The following is an 18931-nucleotide window of genomic DNA, read 5'->3' as shown; positions in this document are numbered from 1 at the left end:
GAACTACATTTAAGTACAGGAATTTTAACATTAGAAGCAAATTTGAATGTGCCCGACTTGCTCTGAAGACCAGTATATGACATGAAGTCTGCTCCCAATATAATGGGGCAAGACGAGTGCTTTGCCACCAATAGTTTAACCTTCCAAGTAAATTTAGAAATACGAATTTTGGCCTTTAAGGAACCTAAAATTTCTAATGGAGAAGAATTAGCTGAAACATATTGAACCGAAGACGAGCAAAGATCAGGAAGTTACAAATAGATTTTAATTTGGAACACCACTCAGCCGAAATAATCGAACAAACACTGCCTGAATCTAAGAGAGCAGTTACGGGCTCATTATTCAATTCAATTTTGAGAAAAGGAACAGGTGCGGGGGTACCCGCTGCAATCCTAAGACATTCTTTGGGACCTTCAAAAGATAAATTTGAAAACTGAGTTTTCCCTGAAATTTCGACATGTTTACTTGGGGCTGAGCCTCGGACAGAGGAGTTAGTCGACTCAGCCGAAGCCATTAGTCACTTATTATTGGCCTTGGTGGAAGTTGCACCAGAAGTTGAGCAGGAGGGGGTGCTGCTAGCATTAGGGCAGTTCTTGGCAATATGTGAAAACGCGCTGCATTTAAAACAGCCTTGAGATGACCCTGCTCCATTCCTCGTCCCACTAGATTTAATTGATGGGCACTTGTTCCGAAGATGATCAGGCGACCCACAAGCATAACATTTACGGGCGGTGACTGGTCGGCGAGGAGGAGGCCGAAAACTACTAGAGGATGGAGGGGGTTCTTTCGCGACACGCAAGGTATCAGCATATCTAACTCCTTCGGCTGAGACTGCCATAGCCTCTAACTCGGCAAAAGTTTGCAGACGCGACGCAAAACACAAGTATGATCTGGATGATGGAGAAATACCTTCCACAATTGCCTGTACAATCTGATCTTCAGGGAAGTGAAGGGCAAATACCCTAGTATAGAATTTGATGTCTTGTTTGAAGTCTGCCAGGTTTTCATCAAATCGCTGCACTCTATAATAGTATTTCTGAATTAGAGATGACCTAGCTCGAGCCGGAATAAAATTAGCTAACAGATGGGCATGGAAGTCTTCTATGAATGACTGTTCCGCAATTGCCCTAACTATTTTGTCTGAGAGGACACCAATGGAATAAGGGTAAATTATCTGAAGGATTTGACACGGAGACAGAGAAAAACAAGGGCATGATCTTGGAATTCAAATAAAAACCTTAAGAAAGCAATGACATCAGTAGTGGAGTTAACAGAAAACTTGGAAATACCTCTAAGTAACATAGCTAATGGATGGGGTAAACTGCTGAAACCAGGTGACTTAGTAGAAAGGGGCCTAAGTGGCGGAGAAGCCGATTCCGAAGGTGTTGTATGTCCGGCGCTCCCTTCTCGCTCCGTCAGCCAGCTGCACGCGCGCCTGTGTATCATTCTGCTAGCTTCGACGCGCAGCCCTCAGTGCGCGTGCCTGACCATCGAGTGTACTATAAATAGGAGCTCACTGCCTGCTCACTTGCCCACTTGCCCCGGTGTCCAGCTCCAGAATACACCCTACGTCGAGCACGGAGGCTACTCCTCTTGAAAATGTGCTTCGACCAGGTGGACTGAATTTCTGGCAGTACGAGGTCTCACCTCTGGTCACCGCTCCCTTACCTGTTTCCGCTGCCTATGTTCCGTAATTCTTCTACAAGCCATTTTCATTCCCTAAGTTATGCAAGCTCCCTTAGTTTCGCTAGGTGGAATTTCTTCAATCAATTGAACTTGCTTTTTAGGAATTCAGGCACTTCAACAAACAAGGACTCTCATGAACATTTATGTTAGTGTGCCAGATAGTTCTCGACTATCAACGTGTCAATTCACAAAGACTATCTTTTCGAGATAGAAGTGTGTATAAAGACTGCAAACCTGTACATATTGTATAAAGACAGACTTTTCTCAAGATTCAATATTCCTTTTTGCTTCAAAATAAATTTCAGTTATTTGTGTAAATATCATAAAGTGAAGCAAATAAAGTTGTGTTCTGTAAACTTCAACCTTGGTTACAACACAACTCTATGGCGACGAGGTAAAAAAAAGCAACAAAACTACAATTCTTCGGCCCCAGTTGCCAACTCTATAGCGACGAGGTACACACGAAGCCAACACTACAATTCAACGGGCCCAGTTGTCAACTCTACGGCGACGTGCTAGACAACAACGACACTCCAACCAGTTCTGACACACAGCTTACCTTACTCTTTCTTGCACGCATCTCGCAATGGCTACTGCGGAACAACTCGCTACGGTCTTCCAAGCCTTACAGCAGCAACAACAACAGTTTATGCAACAACAACAGGCAGCATTAATTCAGGCTATTCAAGCTATTTCTGTCTCTACACAGCCATCAGCTATTCCTCCGTTCTCTGCTTTTGATCCGGCTAAGGAAGAATGGTCAGTTTATTTAGCCCGCTTGCAACAGCATTTCATCTGCCATTCTGTCACAGATGATCAACGCCGCCGCGCACTATTTCTTAGTTCGGTTGGCAATGCTACGTGTGACTTACTACGTAAATTAAGTCCAGAAGAACACTTATCTGAGGTACCCTTCACGCAGCTCTTGGCCCGTCTCACGGAACACTATGCCAAAGCTCCTCACATAGTGGCTGCTCGCTATAAATTTTTTCAGAGCAGAAAGCAACCCCATCAGACACATACTGAATGGATAACTGAATTGCGTGGTCTAGCTAAACCCTGCCAGTTCATCTGCTCCAAGGACGGTTGTGGTTCATCCTACACTGATTCTCTCATTCGGGACATGATAATTTTACATACTCCTGAAGACAAAATACGTTTTGACGCTGTCAAGCACAGTAACCCTTCTTTAGAAGACGTCCAGCGTATTGCTACAGTTTATGAACTTACTACCAAGACTGCCGCAGCCATAGCTTCTCCACATGAAGTTGCACAAGTCTCGCCTCAGGCCCGCAAGTCCTCTGCTACAGTGAACCGTACGGATAAGGCGCTCTCCACCAAGCATTCTCGCCAGGTTCCCTCTCGTCATGCTACACGGAAGCCCAATTCTAAAAGCACCTCGAAACTCCTGCCTTCCTGCCGAGGCTGTTTCAAGCATCATGAACGTCGTGACTGTCGTTTTTTCAAAGCTACTTGTGAACGATGTAATAAACTTGGACACATTCAAACTGTCTGTCAAAGTTCGCTCCGCCCTGCTAAGACTACTGCAGCGCGCCGAAAGCATATACAGCCCCGCCAAGACATGGAAGTTGATCAGATCAATCTTATTCTTCCCACAAAGGATTCTCACAAAATCATCATTCCTCTCTCATTCTCTGATCGATCTGTCGATTTTCAATTAGACACTGGATCACCTGTCTCTATTATTAACCTGACTACCTACCACGACTTAAATTCACCTTCATGCTCTCCAGCTGACATCCAGCTCGTGACATTTAACAAGAAGAAAATTGACATCAAAGGTCAAATTAAGCTTCAGGCTAGTTATAAAGGAATTCAGAAGGCCATTCCTCTTCTCGTAGTTAACAACTACACTGCATCAAACATTATGGGCATGGATCTATTTAACTTATTTGGTTTCCAGATACATGACAACATTAACGTCGTATCTACATTGCATCCTACTTCGGACGTTACCGCTCTCCTAGCGCAGTTTCCTGAAGTCTTCGACTCTCAGCTCGGAACAGCAAAAGACTATACAGCTCACATACAGCTGAAATCCGGAGCTAAGCCTCGCTTCCTCAAAGCCCGTCCAGTACCCCTAGCACTTCAAGACCAGGTCACGAAAGAATTAGAAAGATGGATACAAACTGGAATTGTAGTACCAGTTACTTCTAGTCAATGGGCTACTCCACTCGTGGTAATCAAGAAACCTGATGGTAATGTTCGACTTTGTGGCGATTTTCGATCTACAGTCAACGCACAACTCGACACCGATATCTTTCCTATTCCACGTCCAGAAGACTTATTCCGTCGTCTCTCTGGTGGACAATTCTTCTCTCGAGTTGATCTTAAAGAAGCATATCTCCAGCTACTTTTAGACGAAGAATCTAAGAAATTTCTCACACTCAACACTCCTCTAGGACTCCTCCAGCTCCAGCGGCTCCCATTCGGTGTTTCATCCTCAGCGGCTATTTTTCAGCGCTATTTGGCTCAACTCACCGCCTCAATTCCCGGTTGTGCTAACTACCTGGATGATATTATTGTTACTGGAAAAGATCATCAGGAACATCTCACCAATCTCCGCCTTCTTCTCCAGAAATTGAAAGACAATGGCCTACGAGCGAATCTCGCTAAATGTACCTTCTTTCAGCCTCAAGTTCACTACCTCGGACATATACTTGATAAGAATGGAATTCGTCCTAGTATGCAGAATGTCTCCGCGATAGTAAACATGCCAGCACCTCAGAACCTCAAGCAGCTTCAGTCCTTCATAGGCAAAGCGAACTATTATAATAAGTTCATTCCACGCTTCGCTACAGTGGCAGCTCCATTAAACGCTCTACGTAAAAAAGGTGTTAAGTTTCAGTGGACTCCGCAATGCCAACAGGCATGGAAAACAATCAACAACGCCTTAATTCAAGCTATACAACTCACTCATTTTCAGCCCGGCAAGATCATCACGCTAGCTACTGACGCTTCAGACTATGGTGTCGGTGCAGTTCTCTCCCAGAAGGATCGTCATGGACAAGAACGCCCCATCGCCTTCGCTTCGAAAACACTTAATGACCATCAACGTCGATACTCACAGATAGAGAAAGAAGCTTTAGCCATCATCTTTGGTATTCGCCGTTTCCATGAATATCTTTATGGCAACCATTTCCTGATCATTACCGATCATAAGCCTCTCGTACACTTATTCCATCCTGGTAATAAGATCCCAGAGAATTCCCTCAGAAAGCTTCAAAGATGGTCCATGTTCCTTTCTGATTATTCCTATCAGATTGTATATCGAGCCACATCCCAGCATTGTAATGCTGATGCCCTCTCCCGCTTACCCGTTGGTCCTGATACTGCCTTCGATTCTCAAGAATCTGAATGTCTTCAGTTGGACATAGAACTTGAAGATACTGTATCCAGTTTTCCTATTGATGCTACCTGCATAGCTAAAGCTACGGATAAGGACAGTACACTTGCTACTGTACGTACTTACATCCGCAACGGTTGGCCTCTTCAGAGCACACTTCCTGCCCACCTGGCACCTTATCATCGTATGCAGCATCGTCTCACGACTCGTGCCGGAGTTGTACTACTAGAAGCAGGCACCATCTTCCGAGTGGTTATCCCACTTAGCCTCCAGAAACAAGTTCTCGAATTATTACACCAAAGCCATTGGGGTATCTCCAGAACAAAGCAACTCGCCCGTCAACACTGCTACTGGCCCGGTATTGATACCGCCATCGAAAAGCTAATACGTCATTGTGAGCAATGTCAAACGAATCAGAACGCCCCGTCTTCTGATCTTGCTTCATGGCCTCCTGCTACTACTCCATGGGAACGAGTTCACATCGATTTCGCAGGTCCTTTCCTCAATTCCATGTGGTTAATAGTCATCGATTCCCTGTCAAACTTTCCATATGTAGTGGATATGCATTCGACTACTACAACCGAAGCTACCATTCGTGCTCTCCAGAAAATCTTTACTACAGAAGGTTTACCGCAAGTACTCATTTCGGACAACGGACCTCAATTTACAGCTACTGCTTTTCAGAACTTTTGTACACATAATGGCATTCGTCATATCCTAGCACCACCTTTTCACCCTCAATCTAATGGTGAAGCTGAACGCTTCGTACAAACATTTAAAAGAAGTATGAAGAAAGCTGTCTCTTCAGGCTTAACCAAAGACCAAGCCTTGCTCCAACTCTTAAACACCTACAGAACTCTACCCGGCGCTGATAATGTCACTCCTGCACAGAAGCTCCATGGACGACCTCACAGAACTTTACTTTCTCTGTTACAGCCTCTTCCGGCCCAGCATAAGACCTCACCAACGAAGTTCTCCCTCAACGACAAGGTCTACACCAGGACATTCAAATCCAACCCACTCTGGATACCTGGAGTCATCTGCAGATCTTTGGGTCATCGTCTCTACGAGATACAGACTACGGAGAAACGTATCTGCCGCCATCAAGATCAGATACGTCTGCGCTACCGCCCCTGTCCAGCCATTGATGCTATTGCTAAACCAGATAAATCTATTGCTGAACGAGCTTTAGATCATTTAATAACAATGGGTTCCTTTCAGGACGAGACAGCGCCACTCCGCCCAGTTCCAGCTCCGGACCATACAACAGAGACATCATCAGCTCCGCCCCAGCATCGCAGCCGCCGCCAGCGCCGCCGCCGTTTCACGCCGTACCGGCGTATTTAGGAGGGGAGGGTGTTGTATGTCCGGCGCTCCCTTCTCGCTCCGTCAGCCAGCTGCACGCGCGCCTGTGTATCATTCTGCTAGCTTCGACGCGCAGCCCTCAGTGCGCGTGCCTGACCATCGAGTGTACTATAAATAGGAGCTCACTGCCTGCTCACTTGCCCACTTGCCCCGGTGTCCAGCTCCAGAATACACCCTACGTCGAGCACGGAGGCTACTCCTCTTGAAAATGTGCTTCGACCAGGTGGACTGAATTTCTGGCAGTACGAGGTCTCACCTCTGGTCACCGCTCCCTTACCTGTTTCCGCTGCCTATGTTCCGTAATTCTTCTACAAGCCATTTTCATTCCCTAAGTTATGCAAGCTCCCTTAGTTTCGCTAGGTGGAATTTCTTCAATCAATTGAACTTGCTTTTTAGGAATTCAGGCACTTCAACAAACAAGGACTCTCATGAACATTTATGTTAGTGTGCCAGATAGTTCTCGACTATCAACGTGTCAATTCACAAAGACTATCTTTTCGAGATAGAAGTGTGTATAAAGACTGCAAACCTGTACATATTGTATAAAGACAGACTTTTCTCAAGATTCAATATTCCTTTTTGCTTCAAAATAAATTTCAGTTATTTGTGTAAATATCATAAAGTGAAGCAAATAAAGTTGTGTTCTGTAAACTTCAACCTTGGTTACAACAGAAGGTGCCCTATTTAACACAAAGGGTGGAGTGGACGTGCGACGATCGGACTCAGTTTCTAATGGGGGAGTGGTTTTTTGAGTAACTGTTGATGTTCCATTTTCTTCCCCATTGGAAGAAGTTTCCTCGCTAACAGTGTTTACCGCCATAGGCGGGTCAGTTTTGGGAGGCGTTACCCCCGATAACAAGTGACCAACAGTACTGGACAATTTAGAAATGTTTTCAATGAGGGCACTAGCCTCCTTTCCCTGAATGTCACTCAACTTGAGAGACAATAGATCATTAAGCCTATTATAAAAATGAAATAGTCGAGCTTGCACACGTTTAAGTTGGTTAGGGGATGGGTTTCCTTCTTAAAAAAAACTAACTACAGATGCTAGCTCAGTAGTATTGTCATTGATCGTGGAGAGAGCATCGTCAATTGCTTTCTCTCCCAACGTTGGGGTGGTAATAGGCAAATCAAGGGAATCTTTAAGTTTATTAGCATCCAATGCAACCGTGCCTCCAGATTGAACGTTTCTGAGAGATAGTTCATAAATTAATTCTTCTTTACGCAAATAGAAAGGATGGAGAACCTCGCGAGGGCCAGACATGATGGCAGAAAAATGTTGAAAAAAATCCCAGCGACTGAGAAAATTGTTAGAGTTCGATTGAAAAGCAATGTTTAGCCGTCAAAAGGGGCTAAATTGAGACCCGTTTAACCACGCTCTGCTACCACTTGTTACGGAGTATTGTGGATCTGCAGAGGTGAAAGAAGGTGCGGGCGGGAATAGGTCTCAACTTACAAAATTAAAGTTAATTTAAAACTTTAACAAAGGTTATATTTTCTTTTCAAGATAAACAAATAACAGAATATAACAGGTACCAAGTAGCAGATCAACAAATTAAGAAAGTACAATTTTAGTTCGTTACAAAATTTGGGCTTCGAGCCCGACACTCACGAACCTTGAGCTATGAGCCCAACTTTACCTATATACCAAGTTCAAACAAAGGGGCAGAAAACCCCAATCATGCCAAGGAGCACTTGCTCCCGATTACCATGTTAAGCCTTCTCGAGGCACACAGAAAATTCACTTTTAAGAAAGAGCAACCCGCTCTCAAAGTTCAAGCCTAATCAAAGGCCACACCAAACTCCACCTTCAAGCTGTCCTCCAGGCACACAAGGACAGGGGTAGTAATACCCAAGCTACTGAGGCTTATTCAGTAAAGAAACAGGACAATTACATGGCCCAAAATTCTGAATAGAATGGAGGCGTTGCTTGCACTCCTAATACACTTTTTTAAACCTACTTGGCACTAGGCCGCTTACGCAAGGGCTAATCCCATACTACAGAGGTGACACGATAAGAAAACTTTATTACATTACGAAGAGAAGAAAAACGGTTATGAAAACGTAGTCACCTCAAAACAATATGAGTGGGAGCTCGAGAGGGTGAGGCACTCTCTATCCCAATTTGTAGTTAAAGAGCCAAAATTTACCAAATGTCTATTACATTTTAAAGATAGGTTACATTAGAAAAGTTTTGAACCTGCCCCGAGGGTTAAACTGCTGAGCTAGCAAGAAATGAAGTTATAAAATGGCCATTACCTTATAGATGAACTGCTGCCCGAAGAAAGAGGCGCTTCCCGCCCCCTGCTACATAATCACACAATGAGAGATGTTACTGAAGTGGCCCCGAGACAAGAAAATCAGCAGTTTATATACCCTCGTGGAACATTCGAGACCTTTCATGAATTATGACAACCCGCCCATAAATTTTTATTGGTCGGCTAAAGATTACAAGTCAAAAACTGAAGAAGACACCTATGATTGGTGGAAAATTAATTACAGAAATTACTCATTGGTCAAATTCAAAACTGGCGGAAAGAGACGGGTTATACTGCCAACCCAAAAAATGAAATGAAAGAAATTTAACAAAGAACAAACTTATGAATACAGAATTTCTTCAAAAAACAGTTCGTTCACTTCGCACCAGAGTGCATAGTTATAGTTTTCATGTAGTGACATCTAGAAGAGAATGTCCACACTTCTTGCTAGAGAGCAAAACAAACATAAATCGAAATAGACACAGTTCAGAACACTTCAAAATTTACACTAGTGACATCTTCTGAGAAACCTTAGAATTAATATGGTTGTTAAAGTTCAGGCTTTCTCCAGTAGAGGAGTTTCAACTGGCGCAATGTTTGAATTAGCGGCGTGGAGGTGTACCGCCCGGTACACTTAGATGAACAGTTGGAGAGTTTCTACTCATCACCAAGCCAACTGTCTTTGTTTTGCTTATTGTGAGACCTAAGGTTGTAAAAGCTTCATGCCAGGGATCTAGTCTAGTTTGTACTTCCGCTTCTGTCTCACCCCATACCATTACATCATCAGCAAAAACCAGGGCATTAGTTGTTGGATCCTGTCTCTTAACCGCTTTTAAAACTTCATCCATTATGATTATGAAGAGAAGTGGTGAAAGACAACTTCTTTGCTGTACTCCACTCTTCGTTTCAAACCAACTGGACCTTCCATCCTGGACCTGGACTTAACACGTGGTTTCATCATATAATCGTTGTACTCATGCTATAATGTCATCGGGCACTTTCTTATTTCTCAAACATTCCCATATATGCCTGCATGGTACATGGTCATATGCTTTCTCGATGTCCAGAAAATTGTTATAAGTGTTTTACCTTTCTCCCAACACTTCTCATAGAGCATTCTAGCGGCAAAAATGAGGTCTATAGTTGATCTATGAGGTCTAAATCCATGTTGCTCCTCCTCAAGTGTAGGTTCAACATATTTTCTAATCCTGCTCTCAAGGATGGATTCATAGATTTTGAGGCCATGTGACAGCAGAGTTATACCTCTGTAGTTGGTACATTTCTTTCTATCACCTTTTTTTCAACAATGGGATGATGACTCCTTGCTTCCAGTCATTGGGTATTACATTCTCTTTCCAGATTCTATTTAGTACTCTGTACATCCACTGTTGTCGTACCTCTCCTAGTGCTTTGATCATCTCAACACTTAATTCATCTGATCCAGTTGATGTGTTGTTCTTCAGCTTAGATATTGCTGGCTCTGCTTCCAACCATGTCAGACTAGTGATATTTGTGCTGTCAAAATCATAAGGTTTGTCATCTAATGGAGTGACATTTTCATAACAGTTTAGCAAAGTTTCAAAGTGCCTTTGGAACTCCTGTAATACCATTTTGGTCTTATCCCTAGTCACCTCACCATTAGGAAGTTCCACAGATTGGATAGATTCATTTGTTTTTCTATTCTTAACAATACTGTATAACAGTTTTTTATTTCCATCCTGCATTATTTTGGTAGCCAGATCTTCCTTGCATTTCTGCTTTCAGCTACAACCAACTGTTCGACCTGTAATTTTTTTCTTTCTGTAAAGTGACAGCTTCTTCTCTATTTCATGTTGATCTCACTGCGTTCTTGCTTGATATAAGGATCTTCTTGCATGGTTTCTGTCATTGATAGCCTTTTTAATATCATCATTCCACCAGGCAGTTTCTTTAGGTTTTCTTATTTGGCTCTGTTGTCCACATACGTTTTCTGCTGTACCAACCACAACCTTCTTTCGAGTATCCCATTCTTCATCTACCAACTTCAGTTCTTCTCTCGGCAACAACCTGTGGACACCTTCCCTGAATTCTTCCTTTACACTTGGCTCAGTTAGTCGCCAAGTTTTTATTTTTGGGACTCTTTTGTTACAGACTTTGGGAGGTCTTTCCTCTGCAATAACTGCAACCAGCAGTCTATGGTCTCCACCAAGGTCTTCACTTGAAATGACCTTAACATTACTGACATTTTTCCATACATTTTGATCTATCAGAATATAATCTATTACTGTACCTATTTTATCATCACTGAGCTCGATAGCTGCAGTCGCTGAAGTGCGGCCAGTATCCAGTATTCGGGAGATAGTAGGTTCGAACCCCACTGTCGGCAGCCCTGAAAATGGTTTTCCGTGGTTTCCCATTTTCACACCAGGCAAATGCTGGGGCTGTACCTTAATTAAGGCCACGGCCGCTTCCTTCCCACCCCTAGCCCTTCCCTGTCCTCGTCGCCATAAGACCTATCTGTGTCGGTGCGACGTAAAGCAACTAGCAAAAAAAAAAACAAATTATCATCCCAGCTATATCTTGTGATTTTATGAGAGTCCCTTTTCTTGAACCAAGTGTTACTCACTATCAGGTTGTTTCTCATGCATAGATCTAGCATATATTCTCCTTCTTTATTTCTGTTTCCCATTCCATGAGGTCCCAGTATGGATTCATATCCTGTTCATTGTGAACCACCTTGTGAATTAAAATCACCCATTACAGTTAGATTGTTGTACTCATTGTCTTCTTCCAGGTTATTAAGGAAGTTGGCCTTTTCCTCTTTTGAGCATCCTACCTGTGGAGCATAGACTTGGATCACATTGTACTTTTTCCCTCCTAAGTTCACAGATAATTATCCTTTCACTAACAAACTCAACTTCACTACACGCATCTATGTCTTTATCTATTAAAAATCCTACTCCATTCTTAGACTCTACTTCATTTCCAGACCAGTAGAGATTACAGTCCAATCTGATATTCATTTTCCCAGTTTTCTTCCACTTTGTTTCACTCAGGCCCATGATCAGAAGTTTCCTCCTTTCCATGAGGTCGACCAGCTCTTCAGTTTTGTTTGTCATTGTAAGGATATTTCATGTTCCCACTCTGATACTTTGTCTTCGTTTGGTTTGAGTAGCTGGTGTAACATCAGGCTTTAAACCGTCATTCGCACCAAACTGATGTCGTCGTCATGAATTCCTACATCCGAGGCTCGTATTATTCTTGAAAGCAACTTCTTCAGTAATCCCTCTGTTGACCTGCTGAGCCTAACACAGATGGAGATTTTCTTTCAGGGTTTTCTCCCTTAGCCTTTGGTGTCCAGTCACCTCAACCTACAAGGCAGCAGATTGTACTCATATTAATCCCTGAATACAGGGACGCCACTTCCGCCATTTCCACCGTACCGAAGTCCACCTTCTCCGCTGTAGAAGTCGTTGAGGTCTTCACTCGTAACCCTGAGCTGGGACCTTTACCAGATTTTACATGCCGGGTCAGTATGCTCTGGGACTCACATAGGCAGGGGCGCCACTCCCTGGGTAGGACTGCCTCCGAAAAGGGTCCCTACCTGCTGCAAAAAAAAAAAAAAAAAAAAAAAAAAAAAAAAAAAAAAAAAAAAAAAAAAGTGGGACAACGGTTACAGTTGTTACAGAAGTATTCATGTTGTGAATGAATCTGATTGTGAGTGTTAAAATACCTTAGCTCTCACACATGATATCGGATCATCTTTCAGCTTAGCTGTTTCTGATAACACATCTGTGGTTTTCAGTTTGTTTAACATTTCTGGTATCTGTGATTAGTGATTGTGGTTTGTAGTCTGCTTACATAAGTAAGTAAGTAAGTAAGTAAGTAAGTAAGTAAGTAAGTAAGTAAGTAAGTAACCGTAGCCATACGAGATTTGGTGCATAGTGTCTGTTTTTGTGGTTAACAGTAATTGTGGTTTGCAGGTTGCTCTGAAGTGCTCGTACGTGAATGTAGAGCATGCTAGAGCTGGGAACGGTAGGAGCGGAGCGGGGCAGTTGTTTTCGCTCTTCCTCTGGAGACCTACGGTAGTCCTCCAATTGAGTTCACTGGCGGAAAATTCAAATGCTTTAATGTGGGCAATGTTGTGACGGTGATCTTGGGTGGAATTACTATTTAGGTTTCAGTACAGATGCATGTGTATGTGTTTTTCTGTTTGTCATTCAAATGCTGCAGTCATTTCAAGATTGCCACATTATTTGTTATGCTATGAATAACCGATTTTGACCTGTTGAAATTCAGTTTGCAGTAGGTGCAGGTGGATAGAATAATGTAGATTGAATATTGCCATATATTATGCTCTTGCAAATGCATTTACAATATTATTAATACTAAAAATATTTTAGTAATAATTATATTCCATTGCATATGAACATGTATTATATATGATGCTCTTACATGATTTATACTCGTAGCTAATTTATTACTGAAGAGAAAGAACTGATTGGAATTTTTAATATGCTGTACTAGGCTGAGTAGTTCAGACGGTAGGGCGCTAGCCTTCTGAGCTTCAGTTTGTTGTTTCAATTCCGACTTTCATTTGGTGGTACTTGAAGGTGCTCAAATACGATAGCCTCATATCGGGAGGTGTCCGGCACATTAATAAACTTCTGTGGGACCAAATGCCAGCATCTTAACGTTGCAGGAAACCACATAATAATAATAATAATAATAATAATAATAATAATAATAATAATAATAATAATAATAATAATAATAATAATAATCTTTCTTTCCATTTACCCTCCAGGGTTGGTTTTCCCTATGGACTCAGCAAGGGATCCCATCTCTGCCGCCTCAAGGGCAGTGTCCTGGAGCGTGAGACTTTGGGTCGGGGATACTTTTTTTTTTTTTTACAAGTTGTTTCATGACGCACCAACATAAATAGGTCTTATGGTGACGATGGGATATGAAAGGTCTGGGAGTGGGAAGGAAGCAGACGTGGCCTTAATTAAAGTACAGCCCCAGCATTTGCCTGGTGTGAAAATGGGAAAACCACCTTAAAGGCTGCCAACAGTGGGGCTCGAATCCACTATCTTCCAGATGCAAGCTCACAGCTGTGCGCCCCTAACCGCTCGGCCAACTCGCCTGTTGGTCGGGGATACAGCTAGGGAGGAGGACCAGTGCCTCACCCAGGCGATATCACTTGCTATGCTGAACAGAGACCTTTTGGGGGGATGGGACAATGAGAAGGGATAGACAAGGACGAGGGAAGGAAGCAGCCATGGCTTTATGTTAGGTACCATCCCAGCATTTGCCTGGAGGAGAAGTGGGGAAACCACGGAAAACCACTTCGAGGATGGCTGCAAAAGGTGCAGGTGGATAGAATAATATAGATTGAATATTGCCATATATTATGCCCTTGCAAATGCATTTATAATATTATTAATACTAAAAATATTTAAGTAATAATTATATTCCATTGCATGTGAACATGTATTATATACGATGCTCTTACATCGACGACAGCCTCATATCAGGAGGTGTCCAGCACATTAATGAACTCCTGCGGGACAAAATGCCGGCATCTTGATGTCGCAGGAAACCACAGAAGTGGTTTTCAAATTTCGTGGCAGAGCCGGGAATCGAACCTGGGCCTCCAGGGGTGGCAGCTAATCACAAAACCACTACACCACAGAGGTGGACAATAATAATAATAATAATAATAATAATAATAATAATAATAATAATAATAACATATTTTATTATATTCTTCTTCTTTGTCATTTAGGCCTACTGAGGACCATGGAGCTCGTATCTACTCTTCGGTAAAGTTGTTGCTTTCTTCTTCTTCCAATACTCCTTCATTTGCTGACTATGAGCCAGCTTTCTTTCCTCTATCCACTTAGTTTCTGTAGTCTTCTTACTTGTAAGGGGTTTTGGGAAAACTCCGTGTTGGATGGCTTGACAAAACAGTAGTTGGTCATGAGTTTGTCTCAGTGGGATATCTAGTTGTTCCATATCCGACTTAACTGACGTGATCCATTTGTTCTTAGAAGCCTTGCCTCTTCCTGTTACTGTGAATATCCTATTGGTGAGTCTTTCGGAATCCAGACGGGCCAAGTGTCCATAAAAGGTTAGGCGCCTTTTCCTTATACACGTGACAATGTCCTCCTGGTGTTCATACAGTTCATCATTATGGCGGATTCTGTAAATGCCTCCTTCCTCTCTGATTGGTCCTAATATCCTCCTCAGGATCTTCCTCTCTTTTAACTCCAGCTTTCTAAGAGGGCCCTTCCTGGCCATTACAAGGCACTCAGAAGCATACAGAACAGATGGTTTGACGACCGATTTGTAGTGTCTGAGTTTGAGGTTCTTGGAGAGGCACTTAGATGAATAGATACTACGACACAAGTGATAAGCCCTTTCAAACTTGGTACATCTGGCATCTATGGCTAGGTTCTTGTTCTGATTTGCAGAGATCCATTCTCCCAAGTACTTAACTGCAGGTACTTTTCGTATGGTAGCGTCTGTGAGAGGAATTGTAGAAGGGGCCTCCTTGATATTGGTCATAAATTCAGTCTTCTGGATGCTGATCTTCAGACCAGTCTTAACCCTCTACACTATAAAGACTCTGTAAGTTGTAGGTAGCCTCCTGTATATTGTTTGCCAGTAGAATGAGGTCATCGGCAAAGGCTAGGCACCAGGCAGTGAGGTTGTCTCTCTTGTTCCCAAGCTTCAGTCCAGCTCTTGGTGGTAGCATCATTCTCCATTCCCTAATGATCTTTTCCAGGACACAGTTTAAGAGAATGCAGGAGAGACCATCACCCTGTCTAACTCCTGTTCTGATTGGAAAGCTTTCGGATAGTTCACCTCTGAATCTGACTTTGGACGTCGTGTTCCTTAGAGTGGCTTGAACTAATCGTAGGGTCTTCCCATCCAAACCAAGTTCCCATAGTATGGAGAAAAGGGTGTATTTGTCCACAGAGTCATAATCTTTCTGAAAATCTACTAGGACCACCACCCAGGGATGTCCACCTCGGCTTTTGTAATTGAGAACTGTCTTAAGATTGTGTATCTGTTCTGGACAAGATCTAGTCATACGGAAACCAGCTTGGTATTCACCTAACTATGAGTCTAGATGTGTGGTGACTCTATTGAGCAGGGCTACAGAGAGGATCTTGTAGGTAATTTGTAACAAAGAAATACCTCTATAATTGTTGAAGTTTGTCTTACTTCCCTTCTTGTAAAGGGGATGAATCACGGTAGACGTCCATCCTTCGGGTAGGGACTCTGTTGTCCATATGTCCTTTATGATTTGATGGATGCTCTGCAAAGACTGGTCATCTGCATGTTTCCACATCTCGGCAACTATGCCATCTTCACCTGAAACCTTGTTGTTCTTGAGACCACCGATGATGTTTTATATTATATTATATTATATTATATTATATTATATTATATTATATTATATTATATTATATTATATTATATTATATTATATTATATTATATTATATTATATTATATTATATTATATTATATTATATTATATTATATTATATTATATTATATTATATTATATTATATTATATTATAATAATTATTAATATAATACATTATTATTATTATTATTATTATTATTATTATTATTATTATTATTATTATTATTATTATTATTATTATTATTATTAAACACTAACGATAAATGAAAATGTATATATTTCATATATTCACCCTCTTCATACTTATAAAGCAGTATTTACTACGTCACTACTACATCCGTTACGCACCACTACTGGGACTGCAAGGGAGCACACATTCAGTACTGTTCCTCCGTCCTCCGCTCTCCCTCCACCTGCCCTCCGTAAACACGATTGGTTTCTGAGTAACAGTTTACTACCGGAGAATACCGGATGGAGCGCTGCACTCGCACTGCCAATTACAATCATAAGAGCAACTGCTCCGTTCCCAGCTCTAGAGCATGCATTACATGTATGATTTGGCGGTTGGTAATACATTGTAGGCACCTCACTAGTATCAGGAACAATACCCAAGGCGCAGGCTGCTGGACCAAAGGAAATTTGAAGGAATCCATCGCCGCCTCTGTGAACACAGGAGTTTTGCATATCCACCAGGAACTGGGAGACGGTCAAGCAGTACAATCGTTGAGGAGGAGGAAGCTGTACTCAACACTGTGGATGAAAGTCCTGGATTCAGCACTAGGAGATTAGGCTTGCAGAGGAATAGGCCGCACATGACGATCTGGAGACTGCTACGAGAAAACCTGCTATACCTGTATCATCTGCAGCGTGTAGAAGCCTTGTCTCCTGCATATTATCCTGCAAGAGTAACTTTCTGCTGGTGGTTCCTACAACAATGTGGCATGATGCCTGACTTTGCAGCTTCTGTGTTGTTCACAGATGAAGCGACATTCACAAGAGACGGAATACAGAATTTCCATAATCAACACATGTGGAGTGATGCAAATCCTCATGCAATTGTCCAATCTTCTCATCAACAGAGGTTCGCCATTAACCCATTGAACTGCAATTTTTCTTGAAAATAAATATACATTGATTGCAATTTAATCTGGCTTTAAAGAGAACACTTTTGCTTCAGCAAGTCAACACACTGAAATACAGTTCACATTCTAACAATAGTTCAACACAGTGTGCTAGATCTTAAAACACTCATATACATGCATTGCCACCTTACACTTATCACATTCATAGTGGGATTCACCCCTGTTCTTTCCCTTGGGATTTTTTCCTCTGCAGTCATAGCAGACTTCGCGAGAAAAGCCACAGTGAGAAGATGAAGAGATTTTGGGAGAAGGAAAAGGCAACTACATCAGCTTAATAAGTTTAATTGTGCTCATTAGTCAGGCATAACGAAATAATAATAATAATAATAATAATAATAATAATAATAATAATAATACCGAGCTCGATAGCTGCAGTTGCTTAAGTGCGGCCACTATCCAGTATTCGGGAGATAGTAGGTTCGAACCCCACTGTCGGCAGCCCTGAAAATGGTTTTCCGTGGTTTCCCATTTTCACACCAGGCAAATGCTGGGGCTGTACCTTAATTAAGGCCACGGCTGATTCCTTCCCACTCCTAGACCTTTCCTGTCCTATCGTCGCCAAAAGACCTATCTGTGTCGGTGCGACGTAAATCAGCTAGCACTAATAATAATAATAATAATAATAATATTAATAATAAATACAAGACTGACAAACCGCATCAATACCTTCTTTCAGCAGAAGAAAAACTATGGGGCTTGGAAAACTAAACTCTGTGGTAGCAAGAAGATTACACCACATATTATTTGGTACATTGTCTGTTTGTGTACTCTTACAGTCTTCTAGGTTATGCACATGCCCACCTGCACCCCCATCTTCATCTTCTTCAATAATGTCATCTAATTCTTTGGAATTACTAATGCTAACGTCACTTGAAGGTAATTCAGTGTCACTTTCATCGGAAAAACAGTCACTGACATCGCTTTCCTCAAAAAAACCGTAATATTCGAGCTTCATCTGACTCGGCCATGACGTTGACTTTACCTTCACTAAAGCTTTACGCGGCAATTTACTCGATCATATTTAGACTCTTTGGCGGCAAAATACGTAGCTGAAGGGCAAAGGTAGCTGAAATGCGATTACCAACATCTTGTAGACATGTTGGGATTGCAAAGATATATCAATATGTATCCTTGGAAACCTCAACAAAGCAATAATGAGGGTGGACGGAAATTTCCGTCATTGCAATGTGGACAATGATGGAAATTTCCATCATTGCAAGGCAATGGGTTAACATCTGGGTAGGCATTGTTGGTGATTCCTTGTTGGGACCCTAAGTTCTTCCGAATAGGCTTACCGGACAGAACTACATGAATTTCTTGCGTACTGCATTGCCTGATTACTTGGAAGACATGCCACTTGCATTCCGTCAGCAAATGTTTTTCATGCATAATGGTGCTCCCGCACATTTCAGTCTGCCTGCCCTCAGGTACCTGAATATCCATTTTCGTGAGCAGTGGATAGGTAGAGGAGGACCAGTTGCTTGGTCACCATCTCTCCTGACTTGAACCCCCTAGACTTTTACCTGTGGGCGCACGTTAAGTCTCTCGTGTATGTGTCTCCTGTTCCTGATGAAGCAACTTTACGTGAGTGCATTGTGACAACCTGTCAGGCAGTATGCAGTACACCAGGCATATTTGATCATGTGCGTAACCCCATGCGACGACGAGTGTAGGCTTGTATTCAAGCTGAAGG

At 42.3% G+C, this 18931-nt stretch overlaps 1 protein-coding gene across 2 annotated transcripts in view; it reads left to right on the top strand.

Moving 5' to 3' along the window:
• LOC136881270 (serine/threonine-protein phosphatase CPPED1) overlaps positions 1-18931 on the top strand; it is a 122090-nt gene that overhangs the window by 31798 nt on the left and 71361 nt on the right. The gene's annotated exons all lie outside the window — the stretch shown is intronic.

Source organism: Anabrus simplex, chromosome 9, assembly GCF_040414725.1.
Source record: "Anabrus simplex isolate iqAnaSimp1 chromosome 9, ASM4041472v1, whole genome shotgun sequence".
NCBI lineage: Eukaryota > Metazoa > Arthropoda > Insecta > Orthoptera > Tettigoniidae > Anabrus > Anabrus simplex.
Note: the sequence above shows the minus strand (reverse complement) of the source record. Positions and strands in the feature narration are given on the sequence as shown.